Source organism: Adiantum capillus-veneris, chromosome 11 (assembly GCF_014529385.1).
Source record: "Adiantum capillus-veneris isolate H3 chromosome 11, ASM1452938v2, whole genome shotgun sequence".
NCBI lineage: Eukaryota > Viridiplantae > Streptophyta > Polypodiopsida > Polypodiales > Pteridaceae > Adiantum > Adiantum capillus-veneris.
Genome location: NC_140941.1, coordinates 53,328,039 through 53,345,233, shown reverse-complemented (window position 1 = coordinate 53,345,233; position 17,195 = coordinate 53,328,039). Strand labels below are relative to the sequence as shown.

At 40.7% G+C, this 17,195-nt stretch overlaps 1 pseudogene; it reads right to left on the bottom strand.

The window, feature by feature from the left end:
- Positions 1–10,072: 10,072 nt before the first annotated feature.
- On the bottom strand, positions 10,073–16,139 carry LOC147447240 (DEAD-box ATP-dependent RNA helicase 1 pseudogene; annotated as a pseudogene).
- Positions 16,140–17,195: the final 1,056 nt, after the last annotated feature.

Sequence of the window (17,195 nt, the reverse complement as noted above, 5' to 3'; positions counted from 1 at the left end):
CCATTGGTACGAAGTGAATTTACAAGTTGACAAGAAAGTTGGATGGTGAGACTAGACTTGTTCCAAAGGATTATGCACTGCATAGAGGCATTGACTATGAAGAGACTTTTGATCCCACTTATCATATGACTACTGTTTGTTTTCTATATGCATTGGCAGCTTATTTTGGATGGAATGTACATCTTGAATGGTGATATACTCAAGGAATTATATGTAACATAGCCTTGTGGTTTTGTCAAAAAACAATAAGAAAATAAAGTGTGCAAATGTAAGAAAGCTTTGTATGGGTTGAAGCGGTCTCCTCGTGCTTGGCATGAGGAAGCTAACACTCATTTGGTTAAACAAAGCTTTTGTAGCAGTCCAACTAAAAGCTATGGGTACATCAAAATGTGATGGTGATGTATTTCTCATCGTCATTTTGTATGTAGATGATTTGCTAATTAATGAACACTTCAAGCACTTAGTCAATTACGCATGGAAACCGTTTATGCCTCTTGAGAGTTTATCTTTGAATTGAACACTTCAAGAACCTTAGTCATTTAAGCATGAGAATCACCTCAAGCTTGGGCAAGGTTCCCACAAACACTTCAAGCACTTTAGTTAGCAAGCCAAAAAGCTCCTAAGGCTTGGGTAGGATCACCACCTCATGGTCAGCCCTAGCTTGCCTAAGGTCAAAGGACTTTTTAACACTAATGTTTGGAGGTCTTGAGTGAAGATAACCCTAAGGTCTTTTAAGCTCCATTAGATGCACGTTGCTCTTTGATAGACTATTGGGAAAGAGCTTGATCAGTACAGGGAAGTTGGATGATGCGGGTTATGTGACAGTTTTTGGGAACAACGCTTGGAAGATCTCCAAAGGTTCGATGATTGTAGCACATGGCAGCAAGTCAGGAACTCTGTACACTTTACATGTTTCAGAGGTTAAAAACCATGTAATTAATGTGATTGAGCAGCCAAGTGTGTCACTGTGGCATCATAGGCTGGGACATATGTCAAAAAGAGGAATGGAAATACTTTCTCATTATGGTTATTTGCCTGGCTTTTCATTTCAAGAATTCGAGTTTTGTGAGCATTGTGTTTATGGTAAGCAAACACAGGAACCGCACAGATCAAAGAAGAATCGTAGGGACGAACGGTTAGCTCTTGTGCACATTGATCTATGCGGACCAATGCCTAGTTTGTCACTAGGGGGAGCAGTGTACTTTTGTACATTCATAGATGACTATTCTCACAAAGTATGGGTTTACTTCTTGAAGCACAAGTATAAGGTGCTCAAGGTCTTTAAGACATTCTTGCAGCTTGTGGAGAATTAGAGTGGTCAGAAGTTGAAGTGCTTGAGAACTGACAATGGTGGAGAGTACGTTTCCAAAGCTTTTCAAGACTTTTGTGAAGAAAAAGGGATTAAGCGGGAACTTATTGCACCATATAATCCTTCACAGAATGGGATTGCAGAACGTATGAATAGGACCATACAAGAGAAGGTCAGAAGCATGTTGTAAAATGCTGAGTTGCATGATGGATTTTGGGCAGAAGTAGTGGCCACAGCAGTCCATTTGATCAACAGGTCTCTAAGTAGGGTTCTGGATAAGAGTGAAGTGGTTGAGATGCTATAGACAGGCAAGGCACCTTCGTATAAGCATCTCAGAGTCTTTGGTTGTGAAGCTTATAGTCATATTCCTAAGGAGGTTAGGAATAAGTTAGAACCAAAGAGCAAGAAGTGTATATTTCTTGGCTACGGAGAATCGGGCGAGATGGGTTATCGGCTTTGGGATCCTGAGTCCAGAAAAGTTATTGTAGCAATGATGTGCATTTCAATGAAGCCAAGTTTCACACTAAGGCAGAGAAGACAGAGGAGATCAAAAGAGTTGTCTTCAGGGAAGATGGACCTAGTGCTACCACATCAAGACAGCATGGTCAGGCTCAGGAACAGCCTATAGTGGCTAGAGAGGCAGAATCAATTGTGGTGAGACGTTCTGAGTGTGTCTCCAAACCACCTGATCGTTATGTGCCATCTCTAAATTATGTCATGCTCACAGATTGCGGAGAACCATCTTGTTACAAGGAAGCATTACAAGTGGTTGACTCGAAAAAATGGCAGTTGGCCATGCAGTCAGAGATGACAGCTCTGCATAAAAACCAAACATGGAAGCTAGTTAAATTACCACAGGGCAAAAAGGCTCTACCTTGTAAATGGGTTTACAGGTATTAGATCACCGCTCATGATAGTCAGTCAAAGTACAAAGCAAGGCTTGTTGCCAAGGGCTTTAGGCAATAACAAGGCATTGACTTTGATGAAGTCTTCTCTCCAGTGGTCAAGATGACTACATTGAGATGCTTTCTTGCATTGGTTGCCATATTGGATTTGGTGTTGCACCAAATGGATGTCAAGACAAAGTTCTTGCATGGTGATTTAGATGTGGAAATTTACATGCAGCAGCCAGAAGGGTTTGCTGAGAAAGGCAAGGAAGATTTGGTATGCCAGTTGTTAAAGAGTCTTTATGGCTTAAAACAATCACCGAGGGCATGGTACCATAAGTTCCACAAGTTTATGCTTTCTCAAGGCTACAAACATAGTGAGTTCGATCATTGTCTATATATAAAGGAGGCTAAGGATGGCAATTGGCTGATCCTTATTTTGTATGTGGATGACATGTTGATTGCTGGCAAACACTTGGAAGAAATTCAGCGTTGAAGTCAAAGATGGCAAAATCGTTTGACATGAAAGACATTGGTGAGGCAAGTCATATACTTGGTATGCGCATTGAGAGAGACAAATCAAAGAAGTTGATTTGATTATCTCAAACAGAGTATATTGACAAGGTTTTACAACGTTTCAATATGGAGAAGGGAAAGGCATTGAGTGTTCCATTGCCACCATATGTGAAACTTAGCAAACATGATTGTCCTGTGTCTGAGGAAGAAAAGGCTGAAATGGATAAGATTCCATATGCGTCTGCAGTGGGTAGTTTGATGTATGCAATGATTGCTACACGTCCGGATATTGGATTTGCAGTGGGAGTGGTTAGCAGATATATGTCAAATCTCGGCTAGAAACATTGGGAGATAGTGAAAGGTATCATGAGATACTTAAAACATACAAAGAGTATGTGCATATGCTATGGTAGTCAGGATTTGAGTGTCAGAGGATACACTGACTCAGATTATGCAGGAGACTTGGATAAGAGACATCAGGCTATGTCTTTACATTGGGTGGAGGTGCCATATCATGGCGATCTCGATTACAAGATTGTATTACACAGTCTACTATAGAAGCTGAGTATGTTGCAGCAAATGAGGCATGGAAAGAAGCTATTTGGCTTGGTAGATTGGTAGCAGACTTGGGAATCAAAGTAGATATGCCAAAGCTATATTGTGATAGTCAAAGTGCTATACAATTGGCAAAGAATCCAGTGTTCCATTCGAAGACTAAGCATATTGATGTGAAATATCACTTCATTAGGGAAGTACTTGAAGACAACCAGATACAACTGCTGAAGATCCACACCAAGGACAATCCTGCTGATCTACTCACAAAGGGACTTCCAGGAGAGGGCTTTGTGCATTGTCGTGAGTTATTGGGCATTGGATAGATGGCAGCCATGTAAATCTTTGTACATTTATGTTCATAGATTTATAGTTACTTAAAGTTCCACATTGGACTTTAAGTGGGAGGTTGTTGGGATTAAAGCCCAAGTGGCCTCTTATACGGATATGGCCGCCCACCCGCCTAACTCACTTATCACTAACTCTTTCTATATACTCACTTATACTTTTGTGGATAATAAGGTTTTGGGAGATAACCCTTCAAACAATTCTCTACATACTGTGTAAGCTCTCTGTGTATCTGTGTGTGTGTGAGTCGATCCACGCTCTGCTCCGCGACTTCACCTGCATATGTCCACTATGAGCTACAGAGAGAGCTTTAAATTATATACATCTCGTGAAACCCCAAGGTGATTCTATTATTTAATTTACTTATGACATGGGTCTGGGTCATGTAATTTAGGAGATAGTATATAAGTAGCACTCTGTCCCCATATTGAGATCATCTGATTGATTTCCTTGGTTGGTTTATTGGTTCAAGCATCTCTCTCTCTCTCTCTCTCTCTCTCTCTCTCTCTCTCTCTCTCTCTCTCTCTCTCTCTCTCTCTCTCTCTCTCTCTCTCTCTCTCTCTCTCTCTCTCTCTCTCTCTCTCTCTCTCTCTCTCCCCCTCTGGGATTCCCTCTCTAACTCTATGCTTTTGCATCGTTGACTTTGATAGTTTCATCTGACTCTATTTTGCTCATGGTTAGGTGGTTAAGCTAAGGTTTTGTTCTTGGCGCTAGGTCAGGAAAAATATATTTTTCCTGGCCGAAGTTTTTCCTTATATTTTTCCTAACCGAAGAAAATAAGGGCAAACTTGAAATTTTCCCGGTTTTTAGGTCAAAATTTGAAGCTTTTGCTGGTAATTTCACTAAAACTTTTGAAAATTTCCCGGTTTTCTTCAAGGCAAGCTCAAAATCTAACCGATATTTTAGGATTTCATTCGATTAAAATACAATAGACCCCGATTTTTTTCTGACAGTGCTTGGCGCATATTTTCATGTATTCATTTGAGAGAATTGATACTTGAGGTTTTGACAGAACTCAAAGAAGAAGTCCCGAGAATAGCTCTAACCACCTACGAAAACTTCAAAGGTATTAAAACAATATTGGGGATCCTTAAGCCATGTATTGAAGAAGACTCTACCCCCTCTCTTGAAATATCAAATTGATACTTGAGGTTTTGACAGAACTCAAAGCAGAAGTCCCGAGAATAGCTCTAACCACCTACGAAAACTTCAAAGGTATTAAGACAATATTGGGGATCCTTAAGCCATGTATTGAAGAAGACTCTACCCCCTCTCTTGAAATATCAAATTCACTAGCATCCCCAACAATGCTTTTACTTCCTTTTTAAACCCAAGCACATCTTCAAAGTCTATAAATAGGGAAAGAGCTAGAAGTTTTATGTAGGTAGGATGGACCCCTATAGGATAGACCCTACATGTAAGCTTGTTTTGTACTTAGGATGGGCCCCTATAGGATAGACCCCTACATGTAATCTTGTTTTGTAGGTAGGATGGACCGTTGTAGGAAAAAGATGCCTAATTACACATATGGAGGATAAAAACCTCTTTTTTGTACATACCTATTTGTAACTTTTTTGACTACTTTCTTTCAAAAAGTATTTTCTCGATATCTTTTGTAACATGTTTTGGCAGTGAAGACTTGATTAAAGATGTGGATTGGGTGGATATTGGTGATTGGTTAGATATATTGTGATTCTATATTTAAAAAATTATAGTTTTGACTTTTTGTATGAAGAAAATCATCTATGTGTCTTTGCAACAAGTTTCTGGGCTTTCAAAAAAACTTTATCTTGGAACGCATGTATGCATAATCGATCAAAAATTTATGGTTAATCCACAAATTCAAAGCTTAATTGCCAAAGGACTTAATCACATCCCAAGTTCACCCTTAAAACCACAATTGGCCATGAGGGCATTGCTTGAATGTTTGGTAAATCCATCCAAAATACTCCCACTAGAGGATAAAGTCCTACATGACTTATTTCTCAGCAAAATCTGCAAAACACGCTTGGGATATTTTGGCTGGTCTTTCTGCAAGTCGCAATGAGGCTAAAATTGCTTTGTTGCGTAAAGAGCTGGAGTCGAAGATTATGCATAAGGAAGATGATATGGCACTTTCCTTGCTAGTGTCAAGGATATCAATGAGCAACTTATTTCTGCAGGTGAAGTCATTTCAGACAGTTCCCTTGTGCAGACTGTTCTTGATGCCTTACCAGATTCTTACCAGACTTTTGCTAGTACTTGGAGACTTATGACCCAAGGAAATGAAGTTGTCAAGTTTGATGGATTATGCACATTGTTGTTGCAAGAGTCACTTTCTAGAAAAAATGGGACTAGGCAGCGTGCAATTGAACAGGCTTTTATTGCTTCTCAGAGAAAGGATGGTAACAGCAATACAGCCACTCCTTATGGTTCTGCTGTGAGTGGAAAAAATTCTATTCCTAATGCTTCTGCTTGCAACAATTCATCTGGAAATTCTAGTGATAAGGTCAAAAAGAAAACACGTTGCCATTATTGTAAATCTAATGATCACTTAATCAAGTCGTGTCCTAAGTTGAAGGCTAAAGAGGCTAAGAAGAAAGAGGGTGGTTCCACTGCAAATGCTGGTTCCACTACAAATGCAGCCATTGTTGAGTCTTCTGTAAAAGGAGACTGTGTTGCTGATGTTGATGCACAATGGGCTTTTAGTGCAGAGTGCACTTACAATCCTGTTGTCCATGATGCATGCTTATCACTTGCTCCAGATTCACATGTGTGGTATTTCGACAATGGTGCTACAAAGCACATTACCTCACATCATGAATTGTTCACCTCTCTCGAGTCTATCCCTCATGGGAATTCAGTCACTTGTGCCAACAATGCCTCTTATCCGGTTCAGGGAGTTGAAAAGATTGTGCTAATTGCTGCTAATGGCAGTTCATTCACACTTGTTGATGCACTTTATGTACCTGGGATCAAGAAGAATCTCTTATCTGTATCTGCACTTGCTGGACTTGGACTTGTAGTCAAATTTGTGGATGACAGATGTACAGTTCATGATCTCAGTTTTGGTGATGAAATTGTTGCATCTGGCCTTTTGTGTCGTGGGATGTATAAGCTCACTTTGTATGACAAGTGTGGACAAAATTGTGCAAATGCTGTTGCATATTCAAGGGCTATTTCAAATGCAAAACTTTGGCATGCACGTTTTGGTCATCTGAATTTTGCCAGTTTGCTTCGTTTGCAGAAATCTGATAAGGTTGCTTCTTTGCCGCCTCTTGAAGCACCTGTCAAACATGTTTGTGAAGGCTGTATTTTGGGTAAGATGCAACGTTCTAAGTTTCCAAACGATGGTTCAGTTCGGGCCACATGCAAGTTTCAGCTTGTGCATAGTGATGTTTGTGGGTCCATGCAAACTCCGTCCTTGGGCAATTACCTTTACTTCGTGACTTTTATTGATGATTACTCCAGGCATGCATGGGTATTTCCGCTTAAAGCGAAGTCCGAAGTTTTTATGTGCTTCAAACAATTTCTGGCTATGGCTGAAAATGTCTCGAAATGTACTATGGGAACCCTCCGTTCCGATTGAGGGGGGGAGTATATGTCTCATGAATTCAATGCATTTTTCTCTAGTCGTGGGATAAAACACCAATGTACAATGCCTTATACACCTCAGCAAAATGGTGTTGCTGAGAGGAAACACAGGTCACTTACGGAAATGGCACGATGTATTGTCAAAAGTCAAGCTTTGCCGCATTCTTTTTGGCTTGAGGCCATCATGTGTGCCACTTATGTACTAAATAGGTGTCCTACGAAAGCTTTGTAGTCTATTACTCCATATGAAGCATGGCATGATAGAAAGCCTTCTATTGAGCACATGCGTGTTTTTGGCTGTTTGGCATATGCTTTGGTGCCACAAACACAGCGTAGAAAATTGGATGATAGGGCTGTCAAATGTGTTTTGCTGGTTATAGTGCTGAAAGCAAAGGTTACAAGTTGTATCATCTGTAAACAAAACGTATTCTGGTTTCATGGGATGTAGTGTTTGTGGAAGATTTTGTTCAGCCCTTGCTGTCATGTACTAGAGACAGTAATGTAAGCTCACAGGACATTTATGACACTTTGTTGCCTCTTTTCAGTGGTGGAAATACGAATGTAAGTTTCAATGAGGCAAATGTATAGCCTATGGGATTTCTAAAAATGTTGAAGGTCGGTCTATTTCTGATGCAGATGTACATGATGTACTTGATGAGGAAAGGGCTGAAAATGAGCAGGCTAGAGGTATGCCAAAATGGTTGGTGCACACTTTGCGTGACAGTAAATTGGATGCACCTTTGTCTAGTCGTACTCGTTCAGGCTCTCGCCATGCATCTTATGCATTAGATTGTTATGCTTTGGCTGTGTCTAGCTTACATGGTGTTGAGGAGCCTCTGTCTTTTGATGAAGCACAGAATTCAGAAAATTGAATGGCTGCCATGCAATCAGAATATGATGCACTTATAGAGAATGACACATAGACTTTATGTGATTTGCCTCCTAGCAAAAAGGCCATTTGTACAAAGTGGGTTTACAAGTTGAAACGCAAACCGGATGGTGAGATCGCGATCGCCATAAGGCTCGACTTGTTGCAAAGGGTTATGCACAACAAAAAGGCATAGATTATGAAGTGACTTTTGCTCCCAGTTATCGTATGACTACCGTGCATTTTCTATGTGCATTGGCAGCTCATTTTGGTTGGGATGTACATCAATCAGACATTGTTACTGCTTTCTTGAATGGTGATTTATTTGAGGAAGTTTATGTAACGCAACCTCGTTGTTTTGTCATAGAAGGACAAGAGGACAAAGTGTGCAAATGTAAGAAGGCTTTGTATGGGTTGAAGCAATCTCCTCGTGCTTGGTATGAGAAAGTTGACACTCATTTGCTCAAACGAGGCGTTCGTAACAGTCCAACAGAAAGGCACATTGTATGTAAAGCGTGAGGGTGATGTACTTCTCATTGTGGTTCTTTATGTCGATGATTTGTTGATCACTGGACCAAATGAGAGACATATTGCTGGATTTAAGGCTGATCTGAATGCTACTTTTAAGATGAAAGATTTGGGGATGTTGCATCATTACTTGGGTATACAGTTTAAGCAGTGTGATGGTGGTATTGCCTTGTGTCAGAAAAGTTACATAGAGACATTGCTATGTAAGTTTGGACTTGAGGATTGCAAACCTATTGCCACTCCCATGGAAACAAGTTTGAAGTTGAGTCTACATGATGCTGGCAATCCTGCTGATGTCACTCTTACCAAACTACTATTGGCTGCCTCATTTATGTATGCAACATGAGGTCGGATATTCAGTTTGCAGTCTCACAGGTCAGTAGATTTATGCATAGCCCAGGGTCTAAGCATTGGTAGGCTATCAAGAGGATTTTCTGCTACCTTAGTGGCACTTTACATCTTGGCTTGTTTTATCCCAAGGGGGGATCATTGCCGCCAGACTTACATGCTTTTTTGGACTCAGATTGGGCTGGTTGTTTTGACACGCGACTGTCCACAAGTGGTTTTTGTTTCATGCTTGGCAGTTCATGTATATCATGGTTGAGCAAGAAGCAACCTACTGTGGCCACTTTGAGTTGTGAGGCTGAGTATAGGGCAGTCTTCATAGCTACGGTTGAGTGTGTATGGCTCAGATGCCTTATGCTGATTTGGGTGTTGGACAGGACACTGCCAACACTATCTACACTGACAGTCAGAGCAGCTTGGCTTATGTGCATACACAGGACAACCTTGCATATCTTTTCACAAAGGCATTGTCTCGTGAGAAGCTTGAAGCTTTTCAAAAAGCTTTGGGCTTACTCCCCTTTGTGGGCAAATCATGTCCTCAAGGCATGGAACTTGCCTTTACTCATGTCATTCACCGCATCACTCTAGGGGGGATTTGTTACCATATACATGTGGTAGTGATGTGTGTGAACGCACTAGGACTGCCAGGGCATTTTTTCCCTCTTTAGGAGGTTTTTCCCCCCGAGCATTGTATATACGCCCATCACTCTAGGGCTATCTATCTTTCCATTGCACACTAAGTAACACACTCTCTATTGTGTGCCTTGAGCTTCCTTCGTCTTCTCCAAGCTGTGTGCGTTTCTCTGCAACCCTAACTCCAACACTGCTATCTTTGTGAGACTAGTGCCTCTCACATTTGGTATCAAATCCATTTTGGTTGCAAGGGGACATCGCATGTGATTAGCTTGAGAAAAGAGATAAGACGATTTCTTTCTTGTTTGTTACTTTAATATGAATTGATTATTCTTTGTTGAGCATAGGCAAAGTGTGTGTTTGCACAAAATTGCTTTGTTTATTGTGAGAAAGTTAGTGACTCATTGAGTGTGAAAACATATGACTACTAGCACAGATATTTAGATGCTAATCAAAATGAAGCCTGTGATCATTCATCACTTTGTGAGTTGAATGACGATTCGTGGGACTTTCTCATGCGTAAAGCAATGGAAAACACAGTTTCATTTGTGATATTTTAGCTGGATCCCTTCTTAAAGTGGTTAGTAAAACTATTTTCACTAGGGTGGGTCACTATATAGAGCCATTTATAGCACGTGCATTCAAGATGTATTTATAAAAACCCCTGTTATACTTTTTTTAAAGTATATAGAGACCCCTTATGTGCCACTCTTCTCAATAAAAAGACCCCTTGCGTGCAAAAATTTTCAATTTTCAATTTTCAATTTAAAACACCATCATGTATGTATACTTTCTGTAAGTTCATAAGAGAAATTAACCCCTTTCATTGAAATCACATGTTATTCTACATATTTTTGAGTGAGTCGCCCGAGCTTTTCATGGCATGACAATGATTAGCCCCATCAAAACCATGCTGAAGTCCTTTCAGTAGTGGTTATTTAGATTGACCCTTTGTGACTATTTTGTTTAAAGTATGTGTCAACCAATCTTGGTAAGCGTGCCTTAAAAGCCTATCACTTTCATCAATCACCAAATAGCACAAGTGTTCTGATGTGAATCCGTGCGTGCTTGTAATGTGATCCATCAAGCGACCTAGTGTTGTCACAAATGTGTACAAGACTATTAATAGAATCCCAAAGCTCAACCTTTGCTTTTCTAAAGCTATGGACAGACTTTCTTGGAAGCTCAATTAGCTCTATAGCTTCGTTGGAAATTTGTGTTTGTCCAATGGCCATCCCCACAAACAACCCAATTGTTGGGGCAATGACATCAACGACTCCCTTGACCTAAATAGCAAGGTCCCTTGTTGGTAAAATGACAAGGGCACTTAGTCTTTTCAAAACATGTGTCGTCAACATCCTTTCACTTTTGCATGGTCCAATGGTCTACTATTAAATAACTAGTTAGCTAATATCATCCCACGAGAATGTTGGAGTTGAAGGTGTTGGGGGCACCGTAATAAAGCCACCCGCTACTAGTAAGAGAGAGAAAGGGTGCACGAGGGGTAGAGTAGGCCTAGCAGAGAAGGGGGACTGAGGAGGAAATGGGAAAGGATGAGAAGGAAGAAAAGTGTCAAAGAGAGCTCTCCCATGGCCACAATATCATCAACCTCCGCATTAGTTTCTCTTCCCATATGCTCTCTCTCACTACCTTCCGGACCTGTAGGTCTTGAAAGTCGTCCTATTTTTTTTCTAATCGCCACCTTAATACTTACCCACTCTTCTCCTTTCAAACCTCCTCAAGAGAGTCAAAAACAAAGGTGAATCAAGTAACTTCCACACACACACACACACACACACACACACACAGCATGAAACACTTCTAGAATTAGTTCATCACTTCAAGAGGGAAAATTCGTGTTTTGGAAGCCTCTTGGACTTTGATACGTCAACGAGCTCACTTAAAAAGGTGAGCTTGTTTGAGCTATAGGGGGTGAAAAAGCATCATCTTGTCTTCTCTTTGCAAGAATTTGCACACATAAGATTGCAATTGTTGCTCAAGTTGCGAGCTATGAGTTTCATTGTGTGTGTGTGCATAGATGCGTGTTGAGAAGCAAATAGCTAGCGCGAATCACTACGGCACTGAAAGATACACACACACACACACACACACACACAAAAGGGGGGAGGGAGAGAGAGAGAGAGAGAGAGAGAGAGAGAGAGAGGGAGTTCTCTCCAAATCTTGTCAAAAACCTTTTTCCATGGCTAAGAAAATAAGACTTTACTTACAACTCTACCGGTCTTTAACAAAAAATAAAAATAAAAAATTGAAGCATTTGTCAATATTTACACTAAAACTTATGACATTTTGCCAATTGTCTTAAAAAGGCAAGCTTGAAATTTGGTCAAGATTTTGCAATCGGTTAAAATATACAATAGACGTCGGGTTTTGGCAAACATGAGTTCTCTCTCATAGACAAGAACGTCTTTTAGAGTCAGAGTGAGACAGAGAGCGAGAATTTCTCACTCTGACTCTAAAAGACGTTCTTGTCGTAAAGAGAAGTGGATATGGAGGAGCAAAGCCGCAATGAAGGGCAATCTCCATATCCACTTCTCTTCACCTCTAATCAACTCACACACACTACGATTGCAAGATGCACACAACAGTAATCCTATCATGCAACACACTAATCGCAAGCACACACACATAGATCTATCGAGCACCACACTCCAATCAAACCTACATGCACACACAAGCAAAAGAAGGCAATCACACAAGATTAGAGAGGGATTAACCACAAATTAGTTAAGATCTAGTTAATCTAAGCATCATAGGCAATCATAAGAAATAAGAGAGAGGCATAGTGAGAGAGAATGAATCATTGATTAGTGTTAATCAAGTCTCATGAGCAAGGAGAAGCTCAAGGACTCCATAGCTACACACCTCAAGAGCTCTCACCTAAGAGTACTTTCAACAAATGACTTGAGAACCCTCATTTCTTTTACACACTGCCTTATATACCTAGGTTAAAAATATGCAATGTCCAGGCGCCCAAGGCCTTTAGGGCTCACCACTTACTGAATCTGCAACCTAGGCACAGTAAGTGACCTATTCTTTACAACTTGGAACTCGCATTGAGCCCGTAACACATTAAAATATTACAATGTCTTGAAATAAATCAGGAATTTACAATACGTGACCATTTTAGAAAAACGTGAAAAATGTGTAACTCAAATCTTTACTGCTTCTTTGCATTCATCCTCGATGTGCATTCGTACATCTTCGGTCTTTAGCAGCTTCTGTTAACTGACGTTGACTCAGTTAACATTCCCCCCTTCCTATTTTAGTGCCCGTCCTTGGCCACTGTCAAAAAGTGTCCGTGGAGGCAAGGGAAGGTTTTTGATTGGTTGTTGTGGGCTGATTTCTTCATTGGTCGTTGGATTTGTTGATGAGGTTCGATTTGCTGCAGCATCTTCATTGGTTCCAATATGTCTGATGTGAGAGATGATGTTGCATTTGTCCGTTGCCATAGCATAATGATGAGGCTGATGTTTATTTATGAAAAGTATATACAAGGGAAGTAGAATGATGAGATTCTAAATTAGGGTCTAATACCTAGATGACCAAAGGGAAAAAACCCAGTGGGAAAAAAGTGCCTTTGGGATAAGCGCCTTATTTGAGTACTTATTAGCATGGAAAATATTAATAAAGTACTGAAGGGATTATTTGTTGATAGATATGGAATTAAAAAGGCAGCAAATATGAAAGGGTAGCATGATGGAACATTTTTTGCCTGTTGTAGTCCACTCAAGGTGCATAGGTGGAAGCAAAAAAGAGTGTCTAATGCATATGTCCAATGGTGAGACATCCTATTTATGCATACACAGAAATGCATGGAAAACCATATGTTGTGCAAGAAAGATTTTGAGGGGTTCTTCAGAAAGATGGTGTAGCTATAAAAGCATATGACATGGCTTTGCAAGCTGGCACCCCTTTAAGAATGGTTTTTGTTGATGAGGATATGTGCTCTCATCTCATTGTGCATTATGCGTGAGTGTTGGACTCTACTACACTCCACCAATTGTAAGTTAATAGACTTCAACTCTTATGCTCATCTCATCCAGCATGAGCGACATGAATTAGATATGCTCAACTCTTCCAGCTTGAGCATAAGCCTAATAACTACGACTCTTAGCACAGAGTTTAATATGACTTGAAGCTTTGGGTCTAATACTTTGCTCATTTTATGGCTCAACAACCCGACTCTGACTATGCCAAAGAGTGTTTTTTGCACCCTGGCGACTTGACTTTTTACATTCTTGTGCTTACTACAAACATTTCTTCAGGTAAAAGTAAGCTTGAATCCTCAAAAAGAGGATTAGTGAAGGACCAAGTTAGCATTGAAGGTTTCTTTTGCCATATGTAAGAACTAGGCAACTAGGCTCTCCTGGATCCTCCTCCCAACCTCCCTTTATAGGTGGGCTCCTAGCCCCTTGCCCTAGACGGATCCCCTTTCCACACTGCCTAACCCGACCCCTTGGCCGTAGTCCCTGACTAACCTAGTTCTTAGGGTACAGGACCCATGTCCTGACATTACTCCTCCCTTAAAGAAGAGTTTTCGTCCTCGAAAACAAAAGTGGGAAACTTCTTCTTAAGAATACTAATGTTTTCCCAAGTGGCACCTTCTTCAAGTCGGTCTTTCCACTTGATTAAGGCTTGTTGTCGTACATGATGGCGTGTACGCAACTCATGATAATCCATGACACGTTCAGGTTCATGCGATAACGTAGGAGGTTCAATGTAAACAACCAAAACCTGTTGGTCAATGACGTTGCCATCCCCATGTAACCGCTTTCGTAGACGGCTTACATGAAACACCGGATGAATGCGAGAGTGTGATGGTAGGAGTAGTCTGTAGGCACGATCACCAACTCGCTTGAGTATTTTGAAAGGCCCACAATATTGGGGAGATAATTTGGGTGTCGGTCCAGTTTTCAAACTTTCTGAATGTTTTTGCACCCGTAAAAATACTTCCTCCCCTTCTTCGAAGGTAACGTGCCGACATTTCTTATCAGCGTATTTCTTATACCGATCTTGTGCTTGTCAAACATTCTAACGAGCATGTTTCAGCATATCCATGTGTTCTTGGAGAAAATCCTTAACCTGTTGGAGTTTTTCAGTTGCTAACCCCACCGTAACTGGTGACCTAGGTTGAAACCCGTACATGAGCATGAAAGGACTAAAGCGTGTTGTGACATGCTTAGAACTGTCGTAGGCAAACTCGAGAATAGGTAAGTATTCTTCCCAGTCTGTCTGTTTTGTGCTAACGTATGCGCGAAGCATATCCTCTAGCACCTGGTTAACTCGTTGCGTTTGACCATCTGTTTTTGGATGGTCAGCTATACTAAGGTTGAGTTGTGTACCCAATCGTTTAAATACAACTCTCCAAAAGTGGCTGTTAAACTTTGGGTCACGGTCACTAACAATATTACTTGGCAACCCATACAATTTGTATAGATTGTCCACAAAATAATCTTTCTAGTTCTGGTGTCTTAACCGTTGATTTGGTCAAAATAAACTTACATAGTTTAGTCAACCTGTCTACGGCCACCCATACTGAGTCATGACCTCGTATAGTGGTTGGTAAACCTACTATGAAATCCATGGAGATACTTTCCCATTTTCCATTGGGAATTTCCAAAGGATGTAAGAGTCCTCCTGCTTTCAGGCGCTCTGCTTTGTTTACTTGACATTTTTGGCAATGCAAGACATAAGCTTGAACAAAACCATGGAGACCTGGCCAGTAAAACTGTCGTCGAGAATAAGTTTTTCTAATCCCTGGGTGCCCTGCACTTGGACTATCATGACATTCATAAAGAATTGGGCGCCGAATGTCTGTGTCCGTCGATACACAAACTCTCCCCTTGTGGAGTAGGTACCCATTGTCAATGGTAAAATGCTTCCATCACTGTAGTTTATCACTTGATAAAGGAGAACTAGGTGTGGAGGTTAATTGTGCACTACCCGCATTGGAGTGAGAAGGATCCCTCTTTTGAACATGGCTCCACACTTTGGAATATGTTTCATCTTGCTCATATTTGCCCTTGAGAGATTCCAAAAATTCACTACGAAGTTCCGTGAACAAGAGCGAATTGATCTCTGGCATTCGACTGAGAGCGTCTGCCACTATATTGTATCGACCTTTGCGATACCTTAACTTGGCGTCATATTCCTAAAGGATCTCGGACCACCTGGCTTTTTGACCCTTTAGATCTGTTTGTTGTGTAAACCATTTGATGCTTTCATGGTCAAACACAATCTCGAACTGAGATCCATACATATAGTGATGCCATGTCTTTAAGGCAGACACGATTGCATAGAGTTCACGTTCGTAAGCAGAATAATTCTGCTGAGCTGCATCCAGCTTCTTACTTTCAAATGCAATTGGCTGTCCGCCTTGTAACAGAACTGCTCCAATAGCACGGTCACTGGCATCCGTTTCCAAAACGAATGGTTTCAAAGGATCTACAATAGTCAGTATAGGAGTTGTAGCTAATGCATCTTTGAGTGTTTCAAAACTTTACTGTTGAGCGGAACCCCACTGAAAAGACTTACCTTTGTCTTTTAGTTGGTCCGTCATAGGTATAGCAAGGTGAGCATAGTTTTTAACGAACAGTCGATAAAAACCTTCAAGGCCTAAAAATATATGTAATTCTTCCAGATTTTTAGGATGGGGCCATTTCCGGATAATATCCACTTTGGATTGATCCATGTATAGGCCATTAGCTGAAATGACATGCCCTAAATAATGAATTTCTTCCTTGAGAAAATCACATTTAGATTCCTTGGCATATAACTTGTTTTCCCGTAACAACTCAAACACCTGCCTGAGATGTTGTAAGTGCTCTTCTTCAGAAGCATTGTAAACGAGAATGTCATCGAGAAATACAATGACAAATTTGCCCAAATAGGGTTTCAAGACACTATCCATAAGTGTCATGAATGTCGCGGGAGCATTGGTTAACCCAAAGGGCATCACCAAAAACTCGTAATGTCCAAACCGTGTTCGGAATGCAGTCTTAGGTATATAAGCAAGCCAAATACGAACTTGGTGATATCCTGACCTCAAATCAATTTTTGAAAAAATTTGTTTATGCATTTACTTATAAAATAGCTCATCGACCCTTGGCAATGGGTATTTGTTCTTAATTTTCACCGCATTTAAGCCCCGGTAGTCTACGCACATGCACATACTGCCGTCCTTTTTCTTCACCAAAAGTATAGGTGAAGCCCATGGTGAAGAACTGGGTTGTATAAACCCTCTGCTAAGGTAGTCAACAAGCTAACGTTCCACCTCATACGGTATGGTGGTTTACTAACAGGCTTACAGCCTGCAGCCACGTCAATGCCATGTTGCACTGAACATGTCGGCGGTAAACCTGATGGAAAATCATTAGGAAAAACATCTTGAAATTATTTTAACAATTTTTGTAATTGATTAGCAACGTTTGCTTGTGTAGAATTAGAAATTGGTGGAATAGAGGAGAGAGAAGCATGCGGCGCTGAGGAATGTTCAACAGACTCAAGATTGGAAAGAAAATGAGACACTGAGTAACACAAGAAAACCTATTCCTACATCAGCTCAGCAGTACAAAGCAGTGGTGATGATGGTATATCCTTTTCTCCTAACAACAAC